Below are 20,357 nucleotides of genomic sequence, written 5' to 3'. Positions count from 1 at the left end.
AGAAAGAGAGAGAGAGAAAGAGAGGAAGGAAAATTCTCACCCTATATATTCAACAAATTTTTTATCTACATATTAGAAAATTTGGATATAGGGTATTCAGACGTATGGAAATATATCTAGCATAATCTATCTATTATATCTATAAAAGTGAGAATGTGTGTGTGAGAGAGAGAGAAAGAGAGAGAGAGAGAACAATTCTCAACCTATATATTCAACTAATTTTTTATCTACAGATTTGAAAATGTGTATATTGGGTATTCAGACATATGTAAATATATCTGGCATAATCTATGTATTATATCTATAAAAGTGTGAATGTGAGTGATGGAAAGAGCAAAAAATTCTCAACCTATATAACCTATAAAAGTGAGAATATGTGTGAGAGAGAGAGAGAGAGAACAATTCTCAACCTATATATTCCACACATTTTTGGGCACAGATTTGGAAATTTGTATATAGGGTAGGCAGACATATAGAAATATATCTAGCATAATCTATCTATTATATCTATAAAAGTGAGAACTTGTGTGTGTGTGTGTGAGAGAGAGAGAGAACAATTCTTAACCTACATACTCAACAAATTTTTTACCTACAGTTTAGAAAATTTGTATATAGGGTATTCAGACATATGGAAATATATCTAGCATAATCTATCTATTATAACTACAAAAGTTAGAATGTGTGTGTGAGAGAGAGAGAGAACAATTCTAAACCTATATATTCAACAAATTTTTTATCTACAGATTTGAAACTTTGTATATAGGGTATTCAGACATATGGAAATATATCTAGCATAATCTATCTATTTTATCTATAAAAGTGAGAATGCGTGTGTGTGAGATAGCGAGAGAGAGAGAGAGAAAAAGAGAGAGATAAAAATTCTCAACCTATACATTCAACAAATTTTTTATCCACAGATTTGAACATTTGTATATAGGGTGTTCAGACATATAGAAATATATCTAGCATAATCTATCTATTATATGTATAAAAGTGAGAATGTGTGTGTGTGTGAGAGAGAGGACAATTGTCAACCTATGTATACAACAAATTTTTTATCTACAGATTTCAAAATTTGTATATTGGGCATTCAGACATATTTTAATATATCTGGCATAATCTGTCTATTATATCTATAAAAGTGAGAATGTGTGTGATAGAGAGAGAGAGAACAATTCTCAACCTATATACTCAACAAATTTTTTATCTACAGATTTGAAAATTTGTATATAGGGTATTCAGACATATGGAAATATATCTAGCATAATCTATTATATCTATAAAAGTGAGAATGTGTGTGTGTGTGTGAGAGAGAGAGAGAGAGAGAGAGAGAACAATTCTCAACCCATATACTCAACAAATTCTTTATCTACAGATTTTAAAATTTGTATATAGAGTATTCATACAAATAGAAATATATCTAGGATAATCTTTCTATTATATCTATAAAAGTGAGAATGTGTGTGTGTGTGAGCGAGAGAGAGAGAGAGAGAGAGAGAGAGAACAGTTCTCAACCTATACATTCAACAAATTTTTATATATAGGGTATTCAGAAATATCGAAATATATCTAGCATAATCTATTATATCTTTAAAAGTTAGAATGTGTGTGTGTGAGAGATAGAGAGAACAATTCTCAACCTATGCACTCTACAAATTTTTTATCTACAAATTAGAAAATTTGTATATAGGGTATTCACACATATGGAAATATATCTAGCATAATCTATCTATTATATCTATAAAAGTTAGAATGTGTGTGTGAGGTAGCCAGAGAGAGAGAGAGAGAGAGTAAGAACAATTTTCAACCTATATATTCAACAAATATTTGATCTACAGATTAGAAAATTTGTATATAGGGTATTCAGACATATGGAAATATATCTAGCATAATCTATCTATTATATCTCTAAAATTGAGAATGTGTGTGTGAGAGAGAGAGAACAATTTTCAACCTATATACTCAACAAATTTTTTTATCTACAGATTTGAAAATTTGTATATAGGGTATTCAGACATATGGAAATATATCTAGAGTAATCTATCTATTATATCTATAAAAGTGAGAATGCGTGTGTGTGTGAGAGAGAGAGCGACACAGAACAATTCTCAACCTATATATTCAACAAATTTTTTTATGTACAGATCTGAAATATCACATTTGTATAGAAGTAGAAATCTTGATACCTACTCTGATACCTAATAAAAGAAAGGACACTCTTTAGGGCGGATTTTGATTATAACAAGTCACTAATTAGAAATTATAATAAACATTCTAATAATTTAAGAATTTTACCAAAATAAAATTGCTTGGTAATCACCCAATTTCTGCCACAAAATTTTGATTGGCAGAACTCATAAACATAAAATATATATTTTCTAATTTCATCTTTTTTTTTTCTTTTTACATAATCTGGTTTGATGTTTTCCCAAATATTCAAATCACTATATTTTGCTGCTTAATATCAAATACAGCAACTGAGTTATTTTTATGCATCAAACAATTACATTTTCTCATTCATCCAAACTAATCACTGAACATCAATTTCATATTTTCTTCACTAAAATATTACTGTGCTTGATGTCATCAAGTGGAGCGGATCATTTTTTTTTCATTTGTTCACACATTTTTCCAATTTATATATATTTTAAAGATTCTTAGCCTATGTCATTGCATACCAATCTGTTTATTAAAAGTTAAGGTTCACTGTAAACACATATGTTACACCAAAATAAAAACGCTTCAGATAATGTCTTGATATTCAATTCAGTTTCTCACATGACATCTTATGAAGTTAGTAGAAATGTTACAGACTTTTGAATCTCAAACACTTTCAATACTGTGCACTGATATTTTCTTTTTTGCAATATAAGCACATTCATGATTTTTTTTACAAACGTTAAAAACTTTCACATTGTGTAGCAATATACTGAAACAATTATAAAAATATTTGTTTTTATTTTGAATGATGCAGGGCATCTGAAGAGAGATTTTTCTAACAAAATGAAAGTATAATTTTTAGCAATAGGTATCTAGGAAAAGGCCACTACATATGTTATAAGTTCCAAATTTCCACAACCTGGCAAATACTGGTACATGCTAGCAAATTTAGATTTGCAATTACAAAATATGATTCTAATTTTTTCCTTTGCTCTTTATTCTAACACTACACTAAGTTTACTGTGTTATTTCGCTACAGTTGATATTGTGTAGAACAATAAGAAAATCATAGTGAACAATGCATTCAACAAAATTTCACACACATTTCTATATACCTATATCTAATAAGTTCAAAAGAAAGGACACACTTAGGGAGGTATTTTGGTGGTCAAGTCACTAAAAAGAGATTAGCTGGTTTCCCGGCATAGCCCAGGATATAATAAAGATTGACTGAAATACATGTTCTAGCTGGTTTCTAGGCGTTGCCAGGGATGTAATATAGACACATTATGTTGTATATTACCTGTTCTCTTCTCCCTAAGGTAAAACAATTTCATATACATGCTGTAAATTACCTATGCTAGGGATAAAACATGAACAATATCAGTCCTAGGGTAGATAAAACAAATAATACATAGAGATGAAAGATTCCTCTCCCCTAAGAATCAAACATATGTTCAATATCTGCTTTTGTTTTTTCATTGTTTATACGGTCCCGAGCAACGCCGGGTAGCCCTGCTAGTTAGTATTATAAAAATTAAAATAACAAACTATCAAATACGCTTGGTTTTAGTTGTACATTTTACTTACAGATATTATTCGATTTCTCCAGTTTAATTCCCCCATTTAAAGGATACTATCAATGAGTATAAAATTAACAAAAGAGCACCTTATCATTTAATTGTTTGAGTGGACTGGATTTAATAGATTTAAACAGAGTAAAGAATTTAAGATGTAATTAGGTTAATTAGTTTAAAGGTTGATTTCAGCTTGAAAAACGCAAAATTTCATTTGCTTCTTCTTCCTCTTCCTTTCTCTCATTTTATTTTATTTTCTCTGCCTCTTTTTCTTTTTCCACCCTTTCTCTATACCCAAGACTAACTTGACCTACCAAAATGGCTACTCAAAATTTTTATAGCTTTTTATAGAGTGTTTGAGCTTGTCTATAGAGGTCACTCTCTGATATATATATATATATATATATATATATATATATGTCTTCTCCTCCCTCCATCCATCGCTTCATTTTGAATTTCTCTCCCCTTCACTATCCTTTTCTACCTATCCTATCTCACTAACGTTTAATTCCAGTAATACCAAGGTCTTTAAAAAAAAAAATCCAACCAGACCTTAAAACTCTTTTCACTTTCACCGGCCCATAAAGAAGAATTAATCCAGAAATATGCCCAACTTGGATTTCTACTCTATGATGTGGATTACACAATATACAGCTTGGATCTCATTACCTCACTGCTTTAAAGGACAGTTACCTTGGATTTTACCGCGCAATTTGGAACTAACCCTATATATCCTTTTCTTCAATTTCCCCCGCTATGTGACTTCTATTTTAATCAATTTTTGATTATGATTTTCCATGTCTAACTGACTTTAGCAAATGGGGTGAATACTGTTATATCTATTTGCTAATATTTTCTCCTCTGAACAGATGGTAGGCATAGAAACCCTATAAGATAAGGAGATAAAATTTCGAAAGTATTCTTTGTCTTACTTGGAATAATAAAAATCCCTGTTTTGAATAAAGGTTTTATTTAACTTCATTGAATCACTATATATATATATATATATATATATATATATATATATATATATATATATATATATATATATATATATATATATGCAGAGAGAGAGAGAGAGACACACACACACAGAGAGACAGAGAGAGAGAGAGACAGAGAGAAAGAGAGTATAGAGAGAGGGGAGTATAGAGATAGATAGATAGATAGATAGATAGATAGATAGATAGATAGAGAGAGATAGATAGATAGAGAGAGAGAGAGAAAGGGAGTATATATATACAGAGAGAGGGTATAGAGGGAGAGAGGGAAATAGATATATAGAGATAGAAAGAGAGGGAGGAGAGAGAAGCGATAGATAAATAGTTTGATAAATAGAGAAAGAGAGAAGGAGAGAGCGGGGTGGGTCATCACTATCTTCATCTAATCGTGCTAGTCTCTCGGATTTTCTTGACTTTCTCATACCAGCTCGCACTAATACACCAAATAACTCTTCATAAATGTATTATGTGTATTTTGTTAGTTCCTTGGCGTTGGTCATGTGTCGTCTCCCCACTGAACTACATCCTTATGTTACCATTCACAAAAGAACATCGATTACGATTTCATCTTTTGCCCTTCAGCAGTGAGAAAAAAAAAGTGCTTTTTTTCTCTTGACTCGGAGCTGAGATCCGAGATAAGTTCTGTAGAATTGCTCTTCCGTGTATTCTTATCTCCGTAAGATGTTAAGAGTAGCTGTCTGTCAGCATATATATAGTTATAAGAATAAAGTTAAGAGAAAAAATTTACGTCGACATAAAATTTGGTATAACGACCATCCATCAGATAAATACTTGGAGGCACTCCCACTCAGGTTAGCGTTTTGCAAGGCAGTAGAAACCACGAGGATTGTGAAAATTGTGTGCACCTCTTGTCCTAAATTTTATGAAAAAGCCCGACATACCACGCTTTTTCATTTTTTTTCTGGTGGGGTGATGTGACGTAATCCATTATTTGTATTACGTAATTAATTAAAAATCGAAATATTTAATTTCGGACCAACGAAAAGAGCCCTTTTGGTACAGCAATCACTGCTTGGCCGTCCCGCCAAGCGGACGTGTGAAACCCCCTACCAGCAGCGACAGAAAAGTGAAGGAGATAATGCCTGGGAGAAACTCCATATCAGTAGCGAAAGAAGGCGATGTCAACAGTGATAAACGGCAAACTGAAGTACGCTGGTCGCAACAAGTGGCGAACTTATAGAATATACATTTTAACCCGCTCGAAAAGAAATAAAAGAAATCCGCTTGAAACAAAAGAAAAAGATAAAAGAAAATAAGTGTCCTTATAAACAATCTCTCTCGTATATTAAGACATTGGGTTCATTTTGCCATTCTGTTTGGAGTAATATATTTTTTTGTTTTGATATATTTCTCATTGGCATCTTCAAATAGTAGACAAAGATACCTCTCCCCATCTTTATAATTTGTTCTTTTTTTTTATTTTCACTCAATTGCATTATCCCCTTCCTTCCCTAGCTTAGTGTTTATAATAAATTTAACTTTGAAAGTTGCCATTGCGTGTCGTGTTTCCGTTATTTTCATACGCTATTCGTTCGTCTATTGTATTCCGGTTTTGAAAGAGTCTCTCCATGTTTTCTATTTCAGCAAGGTGTACCGAACCCATGACATATACGTGTTTTAATGTTCATTGTATTTCATGAATGTCATTTTATTATTTTTTTTTGTATTACGAACTCATGAATGTGTTGTCATTATTGTATGTTTGCATTAATAATAATGGAATTCGTAATAAAATGGGGGCTCAAGTCCGGGAAGATTCTTTCTTTATAAAACCCTTTAGACGGACAGCACACGTGTGAGGTAACGGAGACCATGGGGATAAAAATAACGAAGTTTGTAGAATTAAGGGGATACAAAAATATCTATTGTGGATGTATTTTTAAGTCGCCTTCGTGCGAATGCCTTAAAAAATTACTCAAGGATGATATTGTGACGATAGGAAGACATTATGGACTAGATGTTCGACCTGCTCTTCGTAGAGCACAATTAATTCCCATAGTGGAGGAGTATCTTAAAAGCCGAAATAAGAACGTTATGGCAGGAGTAGATAGCTTCATAGAATCTCCCACATTCGAGATATATATATATATATATATATATATATATATATATATATATATATATATATATATATATACACACACCTTTTGCCAATATCGGTATATGGTTGACATCATCATTCGTGTCACTAAATATTATTATTATCGCCATCTTTATTACCGTTTTTATCATTATTACTAAATTTTTTATCATTATTACTAAGTTTTTTATACTTATTACTAAATTTTTTACTACGATTACTAAATTATTATTATTAATGTTATTATTATTATTATTATTATTATTATTATTATTATTTTGTCATCTTTATCATCATCATGACATTTTGACAGCCTTAATAAGCTATGATTCTGCAACACTTAAAACTTTATAATCCTCACTCCTCCAACTTTTTTTTTAATAATGACATCGAATTTAACACTTTATAGAAAGATCTGTTTCGTTCTGTCTAAACAATTTTCGGTCAGAGTAATACGAGCTTTCACGGACTCTTTTTCCCAGCCTGGCCTAACCTTAATTACTTTAAAATTTAATCTGAAATCACTTTTTCTAATTAAGCCGGCTTTCTCTCTCTTTACTATTAGGTCCCATTTGACTGGGACAAACTTCTCTTTGGGGTACTGCGCTGCCCGGAAAAAAACAATTTTTATTATTTCAGCTGTTTTGAAGGCTTTCCAATCGGATTATATGCACACACACACACACACACACACACACACACACACACACACACACACACACACACACATATATATATATATAAAACATTTTTTTACTTTTTTATTTGGCAATTTATAACTACAATAAATTGCGGTTTCACTTAATGCCTTAACTAGCAAATTCTAGCATTGCTACAAATAAAACTTGCTGATTTCTTTATGTCCTCTGATGAGAAGAATAGTAAGAATAGCATTCTTTGAAACTTCGCGGAATAAGGACTTTGTAAATTGTTTTTTGGCATACTCAGTCGAACAATAAAATTTGGTTGTAAAGTTTTAATTTTCTTTCTCTTATAATAAGCTCTACTCTCTATTGCGTATTGAGCTTTTTTAATTGAGTTGGGATTAAATTTTCTATATATAAATACTGTTATTTATATTAGTTTGAAGTTTATCATTGCGTATATCAGGTAAACACTACATCCCTTTTTTTCATTAATATATATATATATATATATATATATATATATGTATATATTAATACGAACATATATATATATAATAATATATGATATAATAATAATATATATATATAATAATAATATAATAATATATATATATATTAATGAAAACAAATGGATGTCGTGTTTACTTGATATATACATAAAAGTGAACTTGTATGTCTGTCTGTTTGTCTGTCTGTGTACATTTCTTTACCAGACTGCTCTGTTAACTCTCAGTCTACAGACTCGAGATTTGACATAAGGGGTACTGAGATTTGGGAAAATCTTTTTAATCGGTTTTCGGCCAGAAATTTGGCTGTCAAGGAGTGAACGTTCAACGATTTGACCTTTGAAACCTTTACCAAACTTCTCCGCCAATTTTGAGTCTAAACACTTGAAATTTTAGATGTAGGTTTCTTTGACATGGATAAAACTTTTCAACTTGATTTGAGCACAAAACAATAAATGTAAAGGGGTCAAAATTGAAGTAAAAGAATTTGAACTTTCAGCCAATTTTTGGTCTAAACGTTTGAAATTTTACATAAAATGTATTCAGTGCAAGCTTTTTAATCTGTTTTTAGTCATGGAAATGGGTTAAAGTTCAAAAGTCTGGACTTTTTCGGTGTCTAGCAAACTATTCAGCCAATTTTGGGTCTAAACATTTGAAATTTTACATAAAGCATATTCAAACATGCAACAAACTTTTTAATCAGTTTTGGGTGAGAATTTTGCTGCCAAGAGGTAAAAGATGAAGTAGTTGACCTTTGCAAACATTCAAATTCCTCCGCCAATTTTGGGTACAAACACTTGACATTTTAGATCTAGGTTACCTGTATATAAGTCAAAAGTTTTACTATATATATATATATATATATGTACCCATAAAATTATGAACATTACAAAAGGTCCCAGCAAAGCCGGGCTGAACTGCTAATATATATATATATATATATATATATATATATATATATATATATATATATATATATATATATATATATGTACCCATAAAATTATGAACATTACAAAAGGTCCCAGCAAAGCCGGGCTGAACTGCTAATATATATATATATATATATATATATATATATATATATATATATATATATATATATATATATATATATATATATATATATATATATATATATATAAAACTACCGCGCATAATATTTCAGGTTGCATGAATATATATATATATATATATATATATATATATATATATATATATATATATATATATCAGTATATATATATATCAGTATATATATATATATCAGTATATATATATATATATCAGTATATATATATATATATAATATATATATATATATATATATATATATATATATATATATATATATATATATATATATATATATATATATATCCGTTACCTCTACCATCCTTCCTTTTCCATTCCCCTTTTCCCCGTGCATGCTCATACTTTCACTACACCGATGAAGACTGAAGGATTGGTCGAAAATTATGTACTTATAAAAAATGTTTTTTAATTTTTTTTTCATAATATTATTTTGTATTCCTGCACGTCACCAATTGAAAACGAATAAAGAAAAGTTTTAAGCTTTTATACTTTTCGTATTCTTTTTTATTCATATATATATATATATATATATATATATATATATATATATATATTATACTGTTGGTAGAATTTTTCAGCAACTCATAACAACAACACAATATGTCATTCCAAAGAGTGCTCAATGCATGAAACAGAGCAATATATTAATTGTTGGAGAGCTATTGGCTACACATTAGCAAACGTGTTTCAATGACCCCCTAGCAGGGAAAATGACCTCATCAGGCCAAAAACCATCCACGAAACTTTCAATAAAGACCATCTCTTTATATTAAAGTCAACTTTACAGGGTTGAACCATTCTAAAAAGAAATAGGGGTACTAACAACCTATATCAAAACAAGTATAACCTATTCACAAAATAATGTTAGGTTTTTTCAGGTATAATTCTGAAGCAGATTTATTATAAGTTTGCATTAAATTTTCCAGCTCCAACCATTATAATTTTAATTGTTTTTCGTTTATTTTGTTAATACGGATTTTTAGAACTATTTCTCCAATATCAGAGCAATCAATAAATTTAACTAAGGTTTTTTTCCACTTAAAATCGAGATATAAATATATACATATATTACTAAACTATAAATTTAGCGCTATTTCTCTATATAATACAAAAGTACCGACATATATACAAACAAACGTGAAAATTTATATATATATATATACAAATTACTCTTATAATATGGTGAAGTATATTAATAACTAAGTGTAATTATATTATTCACGGTAAAAATTTCACTAAAAATTAATTTTTATAAAAATTAATAGATTCTTCGTTAAAAATTAATTTCACTTTTTGCATAAATTTAGCGTTTAAAATAGATTTGGCGTTTAAAATAAATAAGTTTTTTTTTATTTTTTTAATTTTTTTTTTATTCAATTTTCACCCCAAACAAGGCACAGTGCCACTTTGAAGCAGGGGGCTACTATTAGGGAATTAATTTGCGGGGTCATTATGAAGGGAGAAGAGTAGAAAGATGTTTGTTAACATTACACTTGAACTTCTGCATATCATTGCAGTTGGGAAAGCAGAATCCCGGAAGGGAGTTCCAAAGACCCGCAGTTCTGGGGAAGAAACTATTGGAGTAAAAGGCTTTCTTGCACCTAGGGATCTCCACTGTAAAGGGATGAGACTTAGTAGCTTGTCGGGTTTGTCGGGGGTAGTTACGTCGGGGAGGTACAAGTGTTTGCAGTTCGTCAGAGCATTCACCATTAAAGTATTTGTAGAACAGGCAGAGGGATGCAACATCTCGTCGATGGGACAGAGGCTGAAGCCTAGATGACAGTTCAGAACCTATCAGGTTGGCGACTCTTTTTTGAACCCTGTCCAGGAGCGAGAGACAAGCAGCAGATGCACGAGCCCAGATGTGACAACAGTACTCCATACATAAGCGAATTGTTGCCTTATAGAGGTATAGGATACTGGCAAGCGTAAGTAGTTTTCTAGCACGGTAGAGGGAGCCAACCTTCCTTGCAGCAGCCTTGGCAATGCTCTCAATGTATCTATTCCAGTTCATATTCCCTGTAAACGTTAGGCCGAGGAGTTTAAAAGAAGTACTTTCAGGCAATGTGTTCTTGGCCATTGCTATTGGTGGTAGAGAAGGTTTCTTGTAGTTATTGAAGGAAACAAGCTTAGTCTTAGCAGCATTGAATGAGACCAACCATTTTTGTCCCTATTCCACTACGGATTGGAGGTCATCCTCTAGTGTTTCTGCCATTTTCTTGGATATGTGTTCATTTGTTTTCCCCTCATATCTGTTATAGAGAGTGGTGTCATCGGCAAATATACCCATCTCCGAAACAATATTATCAGGGAGGTCGTTTATGAATATCAGGAACAATAGAGGTCCAAGGATAGACCCCTGAGGCACTCCCGCATTTATGTCATGTTGTTTGGATGTACGTCCGTCGAGGACAACTTTGATTTTTCTATTACTTAAGAAGGATTTAATTACATTATGAATTCTTCCAGTGATTCCATATGATCTAATTTTCCTTAGAAGACCATCGTGCCATACCCTGTCAAAAGCCTTAGATATATCAAGGGCCACCGCTCTACCCTCCCCTGTTTTATCCAATGAACGGTATATACGTTCAGAAACTACAGTTAAGATATCTGCTGTTGAACGGGCTTGCCTGAATCCATATTGTTTGTCAGTCAGGAGTTTAGCAGCTGTTAGGTGCTGGACTAGGACTTGATTAACTAAGGACTCAAATATTTTGGCGAAAAGCGGGAGGAGGCTAATGGGGCGATAATTTAGTGGGTCAGTTCTTTCACCAGAATTCTTGAAGACTGGTACCACAGAGGCGGTTTTCCAGCAGTCGGGAAAACAAGATTCGTTAAGGCATTTATTGTAAAGTTTGGACAGAACTGGAGCAACCTTGGCAGAGCATTTTTTTAATAGCACAGCCGGGATGAGATCTGGTCCACATGCTTTAGAGGTGTCTAGGTTTTTTATAATAGCATGTACCTGAGAAGGGGTGATTTTCAAATCGTCAAGTGTGGCGTCTGTTCGCAGAGGAAAATCAGGGAGTGAGTGGTGTACCGAGTTCAGTGTGGAGTTTGAGGCAAACCGACTGGCAAGCAGATTAGCCTTGTCAGTTGCCGTGCAAGCAACCTCATGGTTGTTTGTTAGTGGGGGAATAATTGACTGTCCATTATTAACTAATAAGTAAATAAGACTTAGCGTTTAAAATCCTGAAATAAATAATAAAGCATATTACAATATATAATTCGATGGTATGATTAATTCGTTAATATTCTTATAATTTTTTCAGTGAATGGATTTGGAAATGGTTACAGGAAATTGCTGTTTCCTGTTTAATGTTCAATAGTTTCTCCCGGTCTTTCAAATTCGTTATTTCTAATTTTTCATGAAGTAATAAAAAGCACGGTGCGTGTAATTTTTTTTTTTTAATTTTTTTTTTTATTTAATTTTCACCCCAAACAAGGCACAGTGCCACTTTGAAGCAGGGGGCTACTATCAGGGACTTAATTAGCGGGGTCATTATGAAGGGAGATGAGTAGAAAGATGTTTGTTGACATTACACTTGAACTTCTGCATATCGTTGCAGTTGGGAAAGCAGAATCCCGGAAGGGAGTTCCAAAGACCCACAGTTCTGGGGAAGAAACTATTGGAGTAAAAGGCTTTCTTGCACCTAGGGATCTCTACTGTAAAGGGATGAGACTTAGTAGCTTGTTGGGTTTGTCGGGGGTAGTTACGTCGGGGAGGTACAAGTGTTTGCAGTTCATCAGAGCATTCACCATTAAAGTATTTGTAGAACAAGCAGAGGGATGCAACATCTCGTCGATGGGACAGAGGCTGAAGCCTAGATGACAGTTCAGGACCTATCAGGTTGGCGACTCTCTTTTGAACCCTGTCCAGGAGCGAGAGACAAGAAGCAGATGCACCAGCCCAGATGTGACAACAGTACTCCATACATAAGCGAATGGTTGCCTTATAGAGGTATAGGATACTGTCAGGCGTAAGTAGTTTTCTAGCACGGTAGAGGGAGCCAACCTTCCTTGCAGCAGCCTTGGCAATGCTCTCAATGTATCTATTCCAGTTCATATTCCCTGTAAACGTTAGGCCGAGGAGTTTAAAAGAAGTACTTTCAGGTAATGTGTTCTTGGCCATTGCTATTGGTGGTAGAGAAGGTTTCTTGTAGTTATTGAAGGAAACAAGCTTAGTCTTAGCAGCATTGAATGAGACCAACCATTTTTGTCCCCATTCCACTACGGATTGGAGGTCATCCTCTAGTGTTTCTGCCATTTCCTTGGATATGCGTTCATTTGTTTTCCCCTCATATCTGTTATAGAGAGTGGTGTCATCGGCAAATATACCCATCTCCGAAACAATTTTATCAGGGAGGTCGTTTATGAATATCAGGAATAATAGAGGTCCAAGGATAGACCCCTGAGGTACTCCCGCATTTATGTCGTATTTTTGGATGTACGATCGTCGAGGACAACTTTGATTTTTCTATTACTTAAGAAGGATTTAATTACATTATGAATTCTTCCAGTGATTCCATATGATCTAATTTTCCTTAGAAGACCATCGTGCCATACCCTGTCAAAAGCCTTAGATATATCGAGGACCACCGCTCTACCCTCCCTTGTTTTATCCAATGAACGGTATATACGTTCAGAAACTACAGTTAAGATATCTGCTGTTGAACGGGCTTGCCTGAATCCATATTGTTTGTCAGTCAGGAGTTTAGCAGCTGTTAGGTGCTGGACTAGGACTTGATTAACTAAGGACTCAAATATTTTGGCGAAAAGCGGGAGGAGGCTAATGGGGCGATAATTTAGTGGGTCAGTTCTTTCACCAGAATTCTTGAAGACTGGTACCACAGAGGCGGTTTTCCAGCAGTCGGGAAAACAAGATTCGTTAAGGCATTTATTGTAAAGTTTGGACAGAACTGGAGCAACCTCGGCAGAGCATTTTTTTAATAGCACAGCCGGGATGAGATCTGGTCCACACGCTTTTGAGGTGTCTAGGTTTTTTATAATAGCATGAGAAGGGGTGATTTTCAAATCGTCTAGTGAGGCGTCTGTTCGCAGAGGAAAATCAGGAAGTGAGTGGTGTACCGAGTTCAGTGTGGAGTTTGAGGCAAACCGACTGGCAAGCAGATTAGCCTTGTCAGTTGCCGTGCAAGCAACCTCATGATCGTTTGATAGTGGGGGAATAGTTGACTGTCCATTATTTACTACGCTGTTGTAGATTTTCCAAAAATCCCGGGTTCCTAATTTCTGTGCTTCGATGCGTTTTCTGGTGGTTTCAGAGTAATCTGTCTTAGCTGTCTCTATCACTCTCTTACAATTATTTCTAGCTTCTATAAACTTCTGTTTATTTGAGCTGGACTTATGTCGGTTTAATCTGCGGAATGCATGCTGCCTTTGACAAATGGCAGCTGCACAAGCAGAAGTAAACCATTGGGGGGAGTGGGGCTTGCTATAGAATTTCTGTGCGGGAACATGTGCTTCAATAGCAGTTTTGAACCATTCAGTGGTCTCATTTGCACACTGTTCCGCTGGAAGAGTAAAGATAATTTGCCATGGGGCATCTCTGATGAGCTCCCTGATGGCTTCCCAATCAGCCTTTTTGTAATACCTCGTTGTTTTGAGTAGTGGGTCTTCAGTTTTAGGGCGAGAATTTAGGCTGATTTCTACCATTATCACAGCGTGATCAGCATTCCCGAGTGGACTGTGGGCATTTGTTGTACAGTCATTGGGAACCATTGTCACAAAGAGATCTAGAAGTGAGGCATGTTGATCTTGCTGGTCTGGGAAACGTGTCGGAAATGTAACCAACTGAGATAGGGAATGGGATATAGAGAAGCTATGTGTTGCGCTACCAGCTACGTCTGTGTGATTAGAGAATCCTAGCCAGTTACTGTGGTGGACATTGAAGTCACCAAATACATGTATTTGTGCGCTAGTATCGAGGGAGAGTGCTATATCTATGCTGTCTGAAACTTTGTTTATTAGGGTACAGTCTTGGTTTGAGGGAGAGCGGAAGAGAAAATACAAGTAGCTAATATTGTGTTGCATATTTAGTCTGAAGCACATAAAGGCCTGGTCCTCTGATTCTAGTTTTATTTCTCTAGTCAGGGGGAGGGTGTTACGAATATAGACTCCAAGTCATTGCATATGTTTGTCCGAGTCCTTACGGTAGAGTGGGAGATAACCAGGCATGTTAAAGTGGTTAGAGGGAATGGAGGAGTGAAGGTTAGTTTCACTTAATGCTAAGATATCCGGGGTGTTTACAAGGAGAAATGACTCAACATCATCTAAGTTAGTTCTAAGCCCGCGGATATTAGTAAATGCAAGCCTCAAGGAAGGAGGCAGGTTGGTTTTCTTTGAGTTTGGTCCTGGTTTAAACGTAACTTTTGCTTGAGCTGTCATTTCATTTTATTTTATTTAAAAGTTTCAGTTAGGGTGAGTGAGTGAGGGGGTGCTGGACAAGTAGTTGTGCAGAATACCAGACATGCAATACAAGTAGACTATCAGCTGTCCTCACCCACAGGATTGTGGCCTCAGGAAATGAATTACATACTTTCGATCTTCTTATGATCCGCCATTCTAACTTTGGAGTTTTATTCTACTTTATCAATTTCCAATATTGAAGAGATAATGATGTGTCTTTTTCGTATTTTTGATTAGTAAAAGAACTTTTATGCCCATAGAATCTTTCTTTAAAAGTTGCCTGCGTACTACCTATATAAAATTTTATATCACTAGGATTTTCTTCAGGAAATAGTTTAGCTTGGTAAACTACTGATTTCGTTAAACATTTATTATTCATGGGACAAGTACTAGGAATTTTGCAGTTACATTTTTCAGTATTTTTATAATTATTATCTTTATCATTATGATTTATTTCCCCAGTATTTTTACTATTATTGCCTTTTAGTATCCTATTATTATGTTTTTTAATAATTCTTTCAAGATTTTCACAACAACTATAACCCAATTTTATAGTATTTCTATTGAAAATACTATTTAATATACTACCTGGAGGAAAGTGTCTATCTAGCAATTGCAAAAATTTCCTACCCAGTCCAGTTTTAAGAGCACTATTAAAGGGAGGTAGAAACCAAATTATTTGTGTCACGTTGGTACAGTGGTAACGTCCCCAGCTTTTAATAGTACAGTTTTACTTTCAAATCTAGCTGATAGCACCTAAATATTTTTTTTTTTACTTTTAAAATCACGATTCTATAATAATATATACGAAATCTGGACAAATTAAAATATCATATTTAAACGTATTTTACACCCGAGCAAAGCCGCCCCACCCGTATATATATATATATATATATATATATATATATATGTGTGTGTGTGTGTGTATGTATATATATGTATATATATGTATATATACATGTATATATATATACATATATACACGCACGCGCACATAAATATATATATCTATACGTATGTATATATATATATATATATATATATATATATATATATATATATATATATATATATATATATACACACACATATATATATGTATATATAGGTTAAAGATATCCAACAGTAAAAACCATCGAATTCCACGAGATTGTTGATAGTGCTCCATAAAAAAGAACAAGGTATCATTTCATTCAATTTAAGTAAACAAAATTACCATTAATCGCGACAATATATCTACTGTTTCAGTTTAAAAAGACTTCACCAGGTGACAAAAAGTTAAACGACTAAAACTAACATACGTGTCCAAATTCAAAATATAAACGTTATCAATTTGAAAAAAAAAAGATCTTACCCATTGCTTTACTATTTTTTTTTTTTTTTGGTTTTCCTTTCTTTTTTATATTTGGTATAGATTTTCATCAAAGACCATGCTTCGACTAAGACCAGAGGCATTTTTTGTCGCCTGATAAAGTCTTTTTGAACTGAAACAATAGATATATTTTCACGACTAATAGTAATTTTGTTGAATAAAATAATATGTGAACACACACACACACACACACACACACACACACACATACACACACACACACACACACACATGCACGATTCATTGAAGAGCAGAGACAACTTGTTTGTTTCTCTTGTAGTCCATTTTTCCTTTCTGACGGACTAGTTTCCGGACATTCTGTTCGAGTGTAAAAAGAAATTTGCCGTATTTGCGAACGTTTTTTGACGTCCATAAGTCATCATCAGGCGAGTGATGAAAAAAATAAACCAGCATCTCTTGTCGACTAAGATGTCACCTATCTTCCCCGAATAGCTCAATTTATCAGCATCTCACAGCACACGACATCCCCCGAAACCGAATTTAGAGACATAATAATAATAATAAAAAATGACGCTGTTTTAGCTATTATTGTTAATCCGTAATAAAAAACAACCATTAATCAAGCTCAACACGAAGCCGGATGGCACGCTTAAATGCTTTTAACATTTTTTTTTTCAATTTTGGCCCCTTTAAACTATTTTAACCGGTTAAAGACCCATAAAAGTATACCCTATAAAAAATCCAATCATTTAAGGCCTCTAGTGCTGCTCTGCTACTTTTAGTTTCAGAGGAGATAGAGTTTGAAAATATGGAGACAGATAGGCCGACAGACAGCCAGACAGACATATAGCCATTTATATATATTAGATATTATCAGGACCTGTTAACCGGTGTTGCCCGATGGAACCCCGCCCAGCAAAAAACTATGGTTATTGTTGATGGCCACTGCCGTCCCTGAACAATTGCGGACATTGGTGGCAGTGGCTGAAATGAAATAATCTGGCTTTCACTGGCGATTGGTGCTGGTTTGAGACGATACCATGCAGGTACTTATTGAATTTAAAAAAGCAATTAATGGAATGCATAAATCAGTATGAATTAATAGACTTACGAAAAATGGTCCATTAGAATAATAATGGAAAGTATAAACAAAATTTTTAGAGGTTAGCGGCTAGGGATTCTCACTGTATATGAACTGTTTAGAATGAAAGAAATCAATGGTAACAGTTCTAGCTGTTTTCGTTTGTTGCTTAAGTCTTCCTCTTCTTTTCAACTCTTCCACCAATAGTATTAAAGTAAATGCCAGTTTTATGTAGTCTTTTTTTAACGTGTAAACAAAACCAATTACGAATTTCTTCACTTCACTTCACTTCTTTGAGTATTGTCATGTTAAGAATGGCGTTTAGAATAGACATCCAAACTCCTCATGTTAAGAACGTCTTTCAGAATAGACACCACCAACCTCTCCATCTTAAGAATGGCGTCCGGAATAGACACTCTCCACATTCCTATATAAAGAACGCGTTTTGTAGAGTACAAACTCATTTTTGTTGGGAGCGAATAATTCCCCCAAATTTAACCGTGATAATCGTTGTCAGCATGCTCACTCACAAATGCAAAAAGAAAAAAAAAAAAAGGGGAGAGAAAAATTGGGAGTGGCAGTGACAGTAGGAGAGAAGTAGATTTGTTTATTGCGCGTGCATACAAACCTGGCAGTCAGTGAGCTACAGTGCATAATACATGGTTGCGATTGTGATGATGTTGCTCCAAAGATGAAATGTAGGATTTTATTAGTATGGCTAAATGTGTTTTTATACCTCTATAAGTACTTGTCTCCACAAAATTTTAATGAAATCTTCTTAATCAGCATAGTCGAAAACTTTTAAAAGTCGCCATTCTAAAAAAAAATTGTGAAGGTGGGCCTAATGTACAAAAATTTACCTCCGCAAAAAAAAAGAAACAAATGTTAACATGTGTGCAATATCGAGAATTCAGTAGATAATATTGCCGAAACATTTATTTTTACACTGCGTATCAAATTATTAACGAGTTTACAGTTTTTTTAAATATTTAAGGAACGAGTGAATAAAAATCCACGAAACTTTGAGAAGGTGTTTACAATACTATTCAGCTAGTCCAGTCAGAAAATAAAGGTATTTAAAGCAGTATTAGCGAAACTATGGCAGAAGATAGGAATATCTGTTGATTTCTGTGTGTCAAGTTATTAACGAGGTTGATAAAAAAACACAATATACCCATACCTAGTTTATCAAAATAATTTTCAAACATTAAATGAACTAGGAAAAATCCTTAGAGCACAATAACTACATAGCAATTTCTACGTTGACATAATTAGTAAGGGATATGCGATTCTTTTTTATGAATGACTTGTAAAAGACGTGGGTCTACAGAATTAGTCAAATTTGTTATTTCGTCAACAGTTATTCCTCACGATACCACTTGAAGAGCATCCCACAACTCATCTTTGCTTTTAAATTGGCGTCCACTTGCATAGAGGCGTCACTTCATGATACTCCAAAGGTTCTCAATTGGGTTCAAATCTGGTGAACTTGGAGGCCACTCCATCTTCCGTAGCCCAGAGAACCCCAGTTGTTGCAAATACTCTTTGCTTTTGTTTGCTGCATGCGAGGGAGCATTATCATGCATAAAAATAATGGTTCTTCTGAACGTCAACCTTTGCTTCTTCAGCCATGGTTCAAAGTGCTCCTTCAGAAAAACTATGTAAGCATTTGACGTCATTTTACGCCTCCTGTAACTCTCCATGGGCCAACTAAAGTAACTCCGATAATCCTTACCCAAATCTTTATCCCACCACCACCTAGGCCCATCTAGGAGCCATCCCTTGCTCCAGCCATCTGGGCTATCAAGAGTGACACGCACTTCATCGATGAGCAAAACTTTGGAAAAATCCGTTTTCATGTTGTCCTCTGCTCATTTCAATCGGTTTTGTATGTGATGTTGCTTTAATGGAGGCTTTGTCACAGACTTAACAGACTTTGCCACTTCTTTCAGAAGGCGACATCAAGTGCTTTTTTAGACATTCTTCAATCCAGCTTGGTCAAAGACTTCTCGACTTGTCTGCCCAGGGTTCTTAACAACTTCACGTTTAATTTGGAGTAGAGAACGGCGTGAAAAAACTAGATTTATCTTTATCAGCGTAGGGTCCTTGACAAAGTTCTTCACAGTTTGATGGTACCTTCCTATCATTTTCGATATTTCGAGGGTAGTTTTACCTTTTGCTAGCTGTTTTGTAATAGTACTCTTTTCAGAACTAATCAACCCACCTTTACGACCCATTTTATTGATGAAACAAACTGCCTTGTTAATAATTTGACACACTTCAAGTACCATGGATTCAGCAATTACAATGGCAAGTTGTTTACATTGCGTGGAACAGTAGAAAATTTCACAGTATGCGAACCCCAGCATGGCCAACGTTTCTGAAGCTTTTCATACGAAACTACGGGTAAGTTTCTGAAACTGGTAA

Source organism: Euprymna scolopes, chromosome 7 (genome assembly GCF_053919585.1).
Source record: "Euprymna scolopes isolate OS-2025 chromosome 7, ASM5391958v1, whole genome shotgun sequence".
NCBI classification, from domain to species: Eukaryota; Metazoa; Mollusca; class Cephalopoda; order Sepiida; family Sepiolidae; genus Euprymna; species Euprymna scolopes.
This window is presented reverse-complemented; position numbering follows the sequence as displayed.